Source organism: Canis aureus, chromosome 7 (genome assembly GCF_053574225.1).
Source record: "Canis aureus isolate CA01 chromosome 7, VMU_Caureus_v.1.0, whole genome shotgun sequence".
NCBI classification, from domain to species: Eukaryota; Metazoa; Chordata; class Mammalia; order Carnivora; family Canidae; genus Canis; species Canis aureus.
Genome location: NC_135617.1, coordinates 42,738,584 through 42,747,887, shown reverse-complemented (window position 1 = coordinate 42,747,887; position 9,304 = coordinate 42,738,584). Strand labels below are relative to the sequence as shown.

Sequence of the window (9,304 nt, the reverse complement as noted above, 5' to 3'; positions counted from 1 at the left end):
TACCTTTTTCATGTTCTACATTCATAAAGCTTTGAAGAACAAATATGCAATTTGAGAAATGCTGCATATTTTTCCATTGCTTGAAGGTTTACAACATTGTATAATATAGAGAGTTCTACAAATTCCAATACTGATTTTTTCCTACTTGGAGTTTTACCAAGTTATTTGACCATAGAAAGCTGTTTTCCTTAACAGCTTTCCATGGCATACATATCTTAGTGAACGACAGCAAACCAAGAACTCTCAATAAGTTTTCTTTAGACTCCTTAAGGAATGATGAATATTAATGGCTCCTAGGTCCTGTTGTCTAGTAACTACAAGAAATATTCTCCTTTTGAGGAATCATGTCGACCTTTATAGCTTTCTTTGCTCTTCTATGGGTGGAACTGCTCTTTTTTCATTCCCATATTATTTCTTCTGTCAGCTTGACAGAGGATGCATGAGTCCTGTGAGAGCAGGACTGGAAAAGTCTGAGGGAGGCCCAGTAGTTGTGAAGGAATGCCCTCAATGTCAGCAAATTTTCCAATCTTTATTATATAACATGATTTCTTATTTTCTGAAGGTTAAGATTTCACTTAAAAGAAACAGAAAGATGTTGACTTTGACCGTTCACAATTTTGTTACAATTTCAGGTGTTCTGTAATGAAAAGAAAAGAAAAATCTAACTTCGATACCACTTTTATTTCTGTTCTCTGTGCCTCGTTATTTGGCACCAGGAGATGTGCATTGATGCCAAGCTGTTAAATTTTTGACATTGCCAGGTCTGTTGGACTGGTGCTATACGTCCTTAGATTGAAGCTATTACAACTCTTGACTACTTTTCTCCATCTCTTCCTTTCTATGCTTAGCTCCCTAAGGGCTGTTCAATCAAGACTCAATAAAAATTGTTGAACTGTTCAGCTTTTTATTGAGAGTCTTGATGCTTCAGCCCCATAGGAGCCCACTGAAAAGAGGATTAGCCTCGTTACCATAAAGAGGCAAAGAGAATGCCAAGGACAAAGAAAGGCATAAAACTTAAGACTGTAATTGACCAACTTAGTTGATTTTAGAAAGGAGGAAGGTGTGCAAGATACCAACATCAGAGGAAAGCTGATACTCTAAAAAGACAAAGCATTTATTAAAAAGAGCTTTCATTTATAGCTTTCATTTATCCATATTTATTTGTATTGATACAAGTGGTACCTGTTAAGTATAATAATTTTCTTCTACTAAATAATTCAGTGTACCTTGATATGGAGGAGTTTAATTATGTGCTAGTGCATACATAAAGCCCCACTACTGAGAGAGGTCATCTTTTGATTCTCAGGTAATAGAAATATAAACACAAAAATAAGGAAATTAAATTTGATATATTATGATCTTCTAATTCATCCTCACCATTTATGATTCACCAAATATTTCAATGATGTCTTTTAGAGTAAAAATGATTCAATTCAAATAATATGTCACATTAGGTATGTCTCTAGCTTGCTTCAATCTTAAACAGCTCCATGGTCTTGCATTGACATTCATGACCTTAAAACTTCTGAAGATTATCAGCAGTTATTTTGAAGAATGGGCCTCTGTTTGGATTTATTTGATGTTTCCTAACTATTTAATTCTGGTAGTGCATCTTTGGCAAAATATCATAAAAATAGAAATAATGATGTATTTTTCTCATTCCATGAGAAAATGGCAGGCACACAATTTAATTTCCCCGATCACTGATGATATTAACATTGATCTCTTGACTGAGAAGATGTCTGATGACTCCACTGTAGAGTTACTATTTTTTCTTTTGTAATCAATAAGTATTTTGTGGAAATATTATATAAATATTTCATTATTTGTCAAACTTTCATCCATTAGTTTTAACATCCTTTGATTTGTTTTATTTGGCTGAATTAATTATGAAAATAATGGTTTTGCCTTTGTGATACCCTTTAGCAAGAGATATTAAATCACAGAGTTTGGAACGTGTAAAAATAGTTCATATTTACCTCACTTGGTGGAATATTCCCACTTAGAAGGCATTTCCTCTTTTCCTAGACTGGGATTTAATCTATTATTGTCCTGCTAGGCTCTGTTTTAGTATATTAAATATATTTTGTTGCTAAATTTAGAAGTTAAGAATGTGAGTTTCTAAGGAATGTATGCTCAGATCATTGCTGGAACTGCAATTTCACCCATAATAATTGTGCCACCTGGAAACTCATCTGTGATGTATTGATCATTTCATAATGATCCATGTAATCTTCCCTTCACCAATGTGTCCACATTTCTGGTATAAGCTAAGAGAAAATATTCTCAGAATATTTTCACATTTCAGCCTGCTTCAGAGTAAATTATAAATAGCAAGATAAAAAATAATGAATGTAATATCTATTATTGTTATTGTTGATATTATTATTATTATTAAAATTATTGCCTTAATTAAACAGTTCTTCATGGTTTCCTTGATTTAGGTTTCCTAAGTTGTATTCAGTCCAGTCTGGTCCTTAGAATCTAGTCTCTCTTAATCTATTAAATTTCTTTTATGAGGGTCATTCTTTTTTTTTTTCTTTTTTTTTTTCTTTTAAAGCAGGCTCCACTCCGGGAGCCCGACGTGGGACTCAATCTCGGGACTCCAGGATCACGCCCTGGGCCAAAGGCAGGCGCCAAACCGCTGAGCCACCCAGGGATCCCCCGAGGGTCATTCTTTTTGATCTAATAGAGGCTAATATATCAAAATGTTTACTTATATTTTAAAAATTCATAAATGTCAAAACGATGAAAAAAAGAAATATTCTAAAATAAGACAATAGGCAAAAAAAATAATGAATGTTATGAGAACTATCAGAAAAATGCATAAATAAGAATTGAGGAGAGTTCAGAAATCCTTGTAAACAATCATGAAAACCAGTTATAATTCCAAATATAGGTACAACAGAAAAACTAATCAGTATGGGGGAGTTTTCTACCACACCGATTAGTGTGAAAATGAAACTGCACATTCAAGGTCACTCTGGGTGTTTTCCTGCATCAAAGAAACAAGAAGTCTGAGGAATTTCATACACACACCCCTTTTCCGCCTCTCAGACTGAGTTCAGGGACCTTCATTTTGTTTTCCTTCATGATTTCTATTCCCTGACGTGTTCTCAGCTCTCAGGTAATGGAGGTTGCTTTTCTTAAAATCACTTTTATATAATTTCAGAAACTAATCATGTCTTAAAAATATGAAAAGTAAGCATAAGTTTGTAGTATTCATTTACACAAGTGTGCAGATATTGAGTTTTAACTTTTATGTCTAAGGGCAGAACAGAAAAGACAAAGGAACTTTACCAGAGTAGGTCAGGGGTGTGTGTGTGTCTGTGTGTGTGTGTGTGTGTGTGTGTGTGTATTAACTTTTTACCAGATTGTGGAAGTTAGGAAGGGACGAAATAATTTAAATGAGACACAAAGCACTAGTAAGAATTTCAATTGAAGGGATGTTCAGTTTCTAAGAACAGATCGTGTGTTTATATTGAATACAAAGAATTAAGACAGCACATGGTATATGTAGGATTTAAAACCAATAGTAAATCTGAGTTTAGAGTTAGAAAAAAAGATGTGCCTGGAGAGAAAAAGCAGAAACTGAATTAGAAAAAAATAAAAACAAAAACAACCCAAAACCTTTTATGGTCATCTGGAGGAAACTGGAACTTAACCCAAAAGTTTTGAAAAGGTCATAAACACAGTGAGATATAAGCTTTCAGAAAAGGACTCTGTTGGTCATGCAGTGATAGGACTGGGAAGAGGATGTATCAATACACTTGATCTTGAGGCCAGTTGCAAAGCTGTCACTTAATGAAGAATAGCAATTGTTGGGGTATTAATGCAAGTGATCATAGGGAATTTGGATTAGTAGAGTATAGAGATTCTAGAGAAATTTTGGAATGATGTTTATAGAGCAAGATCATTAAATATGGCTGGTGGTTGGTAAATGAAGAATACAAATGACTTGGAGAAGACATACAGTAATCCCTCCTTTCCTATTTCAGCTACTAAATGGATGACGGTAACTTTCACTAATAGAAGGAGCAATAGAGCAAAGGTAGATTTATAGCAAGTTGGGGAGAATTCAAGTTCTGAATTGTCTTTGTTGTAAGTGCCTATAGGGCATTTATGTGGAAAATTTCAGTGGGCATTTAAACCTACAGTGCTAGAACTTACAGGAGAGATTGGAATGGGGATATAGATTTGGAAGTCATAAACAAGAACAAGAACAGTAAAATCTCCCAGGGAGAGCAACTAGAAGGATAGGAAAATAACTGTGATAAATGCCAATATTATTAAGGCAAGTCAGAGGGGAGGATGTCACAAAGTCACCTGAAAAGGAACAAGTGAGATAGTAGAGAGCTAGGAGAGAGTAGTGGCACATTATTGAGTGCAAGGCACTTAGCAGAACACTTCAAAGTTACTTCTGATGTTTGAAACCTCAAAGCAAAACAATGTGGTTTGTGCCACAGGGAAGCAATTCTGTGTGGATGCAATTTTTAGTGTAAACAGCTCCAGAAGGATAACATATAAATACAAGAGTATACTTATGTCTGACTCAGGATAAATAACATTGATGGCATGGGAAAGAGAACAAATTGGTTTCAGAATATTTTAAGAAAAATCCAAAACACTAACAGTATATGTGTTTTTTTTAATTGTCAGAAAATGTCTTACTACCTACAATATTTCTTATAGCATAACTCATTAGTGTTTTCATCTTGATAGTATATTTTATCAGAAAAAATAAATATATTGGAAATGCTTCTATTTATGCCTGTGTGGAATTTATTACTCAGGTCTTAATTACCTTATTAAGAGACAGAGCTAAACAGGATAGCACTTCAGATTTCAGCCAGAAATCCTGGCGGAAAAATTCTCACATCTTTCAAAATGACAAGTAAAATGAGTCATCTTCATATACAGTTCCTCCAACATTTTCATTGCCAGCAATTCCATTCTAATTTCAGTGTTTGTAGCTGGCATCACATGACACAATGGCAACTACTGTATATTTCTGATACAGCATGACTATGGCATATTTGATCTCCTTTATTTCCCAGACACACTCAAAGGAAAGAATCCTACTTCTAAAGATGGTGTATTTCAAAAGCGAGAGTTCATATATTGCTATGTAAGCAATGGTCTTACTAAGACATGATATAATTATTGGCTTAATAATACATGTATTTTCAAAATAGATGAGCCAAAAATATTATACTAAATATTGATGTATAACAGTAGATCTTAGTATTCAGTTTCCATCTCCCCTGTCCAAAATCCACTTTTATATGGGCAGCAATATGAATAAATAAATAAATAAATAAATAAACAAACAAACAAATAAATAAATAAATAAATTCCAAGTCTTTTACACAGCTAGTCAGGACCATGAGACTGAGTTCTTGCCAGTGAGCAGTGACCTAAAGCTTTTCGTTAGAATTTCTAGAAAAGTTCTCCAAAGAGGAAGAGACAGCTAATTTATATGTTTTTGCTCTTCTGTCATTCATTCTTCCTAACCCGTGAAATACAGAAATAATAGCTAAAACTCTAGAAGCCATCATTCAGGCATTTGAAAGAGGGTCATATCCTAGGGATAGTGTAGAGATTTCTTGACAACACTGTAGTCCTGTCATTCTAGTCTTTATCTTCTATTCTGGACTTTTCTTTTTAGGATGCTAAAATACTCTTCTTTTTCATCTGAGTTACTGTTTTGGGGTGAATGGTAGGCAGAATATTGAGGTCTCAATCCCGTGAATCTGAATATCACCTTGTATAGCATAAGTGACTTTGCAGGTGTGATTAAATTAAAAAATTTGAAAAGGGAAGATAATCCTTGATTATCTGGGTGGACTCAATTAAGTTGAAAGAATCCTTTAAAAAGGAAGCAGTAGGAGATTTGATTACAGAGACATGCTATCCTGGAGCTGCTGGTTTAGAGATGAGGAAAGGGACATGAGCCAATAGGACATGAGGGAATGCAGCTCTAGAGGTGGGAAAAAAAAAAACAAGAAAACAGATTCTCCCCTAATTTCCAACAGTAGTGCTGCTCTGCCAACACCTTGATTTGAGTCTAGAGAAATTGATTCTGGATTTCTGACTTCCAGAAATAAACGAAAATTAATTGGCATTGTTTTAAATCCCAAGTTTGTAATAATTTGTTATGGCAGCAATAGGACACTAATACAGAGTTCTTGTTATTTGTAAGGGAGTATAATTCTTAAATAATGCAGTACACAATGATACTCTTAAGCACTAAGGATAAATTGTTTTAATTTGATGTTTTAACCCCTTAAAGAAAAGGAGGATTCTATTAATCTATGTGGCTGATGCTAATAAATAGTAGCTAGAGCATAGGAGGTATTGAATAAACATTTGATAAACTAAAATGGATTTCAGCTTTCTTATCATTGTATGTGTAAGGAAGCAGTGCTTTGAAAAAGAAAACAATTGGTTATTTTCTCCTCCATAATGTGAATATGACATTGGATCAGATTTTTCTGTTTTGTGGTTGTACAGGTGTACAATAGCTAACTGTTTAGATATAAATAATATTATAAAATGAAAATGCTTTTTGGAATTCATATGATTACATCAAATGATCAAATTTCTAACTTAAACACTTGTTTATTCAATCTGAATTATTACATCTTCCAATAATTTCCAAAATAAAGTATGTTGTTGATTTCAGTTTGACTTAGGTCAAAATCTATTGATATAAATATAGTAAATAAGGTGATATAAACTTCTTGCTGAAGATAAGTTATTTACTTTCTGACATTGTGTCTATGTAAAAATATATACACCACACATAACTACTATGTTTCTCAACAAAAACAGAGCAGATAATCGGAAGTTTAAAGTTTATTAAAAAGTTTAAAAGAGTTATTTTACTCAATTATATTTCTAAATATGTAGTTGATTCTGAAAGTTTTCTAGATTTTAAACTTATTTTGTCTAGTAGATTTTAAACTGTAGGGTAGATAAGAAACAGAATCCATTGTTACAATGGAAATTTGAGGCTTTCTTCCTGTGGATTCTAATCCAGTAGGTATGTATAAAATGGAGAAATCTGTATCTGAACAACCTCTCCAAATCATCTGTACACCGTTGGTCAGACATTTGCACCAATGTACTGAAATACAGTTTTGCAGTAACCTTTGCTTGACAATTAAGAGACAATTTGAGTTACATATCTTACTCCAGTACATTTTGTTTTAGTGCAAATATTTTTTCTGAAACTCATAATAAATAGTATTATAATTGGAGAATTTCCATCCTCTAAACAACTGGATCTATTCATAGTCTCCTGTGTAGACAGCTTTATTTGAGGGAGAATTCCCATGGTGAAACATTAAAGAACATCTGTCATCTTTGTAGAACCTCATAAAACAAGGGACCCTGCAAGTTTTAGTAAATGGATTATGCTACATAAAGCACTCTGAAAGTACCTTCATGCATTGAAACACCATGGAGTGCATTTTACAGTCTCCTAGTAGTCAAAGGTGGTTAATATTATACTGCAATCTGCATGATAAATTTTCAGAGACTTGCTGGGAAAAACAAAGTATCTAGGGACTACCATAAAAAAAATAGTAAAATTGAACATATTCTTTCAAGTATAAGAGAGTATATTTAATTTTAGATGAACTCTAAAATATTTAAGAATAATTAATATAAATCCAGTTTGTTTCATACACATATGATTCATTATTTTTATAGCTAAAATAATGCATTTATAATTTCTTGAGTTGCTAATAAATAGAAACCTCTGTAAACAATAGAAGCCATATTTACTGTGTCCCAAATATTTACCAGGCACTGTGCTGTACATTTAAGTCATATAATGGACCTGTGAGATATTGTATTAGTCAGCATTCTCCAGAGAAACAGAATCAATAGAATGTATACATATGAAGAGAGATTTATTTTAAGGAACTGGTTCACATAATTGTGGGGGCTGGCAAGTCTGTTATCTATAGGGCAGGACTACAGTCTGGAAATTACAGCAAGAGTTGATGCTACAGATTTGTCTGAAGATTTGAGTCTGAAGACAGACTGAGAACAAAATTCTTTTTAGATATTTTCTCTTAAGACCTTCAGTTGATTACATAAGACCCATTCACATTATGGAAGGTGAATTGTTTTACTCACAGTCTAGTGATTTAAATGTTAGTCACATCTAAAAAATAGCTTCTGACCAGTGTCTAGACTAGTGTTTGACCATAAGGTTGGATAGAGTCTCCTAGCTAGGTTAACACATTAAATTAACTATCATAGGTAGGTACTACTATTATTTCACTCTACAGAGGAATAAACTGAGGCAAGGAGAAATTTAAAATTTGTCCAAGATAATAAAATTTGTAAAAGTGAGGTCCAAAACTCAAACCCAGGCTGTGAAATATCTGGAAATATATAATTCAGTTCCCCTTCCAGGAAAGACTTGCAACCCAGCTGTGTGTTGGAGAAGAGACATGAAGTGTGTGGGTGGATAGGGAGAATTCAGTCAGTGAACAGATAGCCTTCAGTTTCCAATTTCTTTTGGGTCTGCTTCAATTACAGAAATCTACTCTTTCTGGGGAGGTTTTTATCTGAAGAGTAAAGCATGGATATAAAGGCCAGGCCATTTAGGCTCCATGTAGAACAATCCAATGGGCAATAATCATTCTAGAGTTCCCTTCCAAATTACTGTGGCTCTGTTGACACTACATTTGACTTTTATCAGCTACTCTGCCCAACTCTGCTTCTTCTCTTTCTTTCACAGTGGTTAGTTAATTCCTGGGTACCACAAACTTCATCTTAGTGTCTTCTTCCAAAATACTCAAACTGTAACACAGGCCATCTTATCCTGAGCATGAGTTGCTAAACCATTCTTGAAGCATTTTATATGGCATATAGTTATAGCCCTTCTTCTACAAATATAGAGATTCTTGGGCACAAATGTAAGAATTAAATCTTAACAGGCTGTGGAAATTTGGACTTTAGCTGGATAAAATAGAAAATACATTTATCAAAAGGTTTTTGAATCCTACTCTTTTTGACTATCCTACTTTCATGCCTCTTACAACTATAATGAACATGGCAACTATATCTAGTAAGGATCAAGGGCAATTAGAAAAACAGCCCATGGCAAGTAGTTCATTGCAGTGAGATTAATATGGGAAAATAATTGCAAAGGCCTGAAAGAGATGAAAGAGAAGTGTCAGTGAGAAACTCAGAGATTAGAAAATTTAGGAAACACCTTTAGAAATCAATGGTGTTCTTGAGCTCCAATGGGAGGCTGTATGGAGGCAACTAGAACCATAAGGAA

At 33.8% G+C, this 9,304-nt stretch overlaps 1 long non-coding RNA gene across 2 annotated transcripts in view; it reads left to right on the top strand.

Annotated features, from left to right (window-relative positions):
- Positions 1-3,019: 3,019 nt before the first annotated feature.
- The window catches only part of LOC144316831 (uncharacterized), a 114,584-nt gene continuing 108,299 nt past the window's right edge, over positions 3,020-9,304 (top strand). For both annotated transcript variants that reach the window (XR_013382671.1, XR_013382672.1), the window contains exon 1: positions 3,020-3,127. This is a non-coding gene — a long non-coding RNA (uncharacterized LOC144316831). The remainder of the gene's footprint in view (positions 3,128-9,304) is intronic.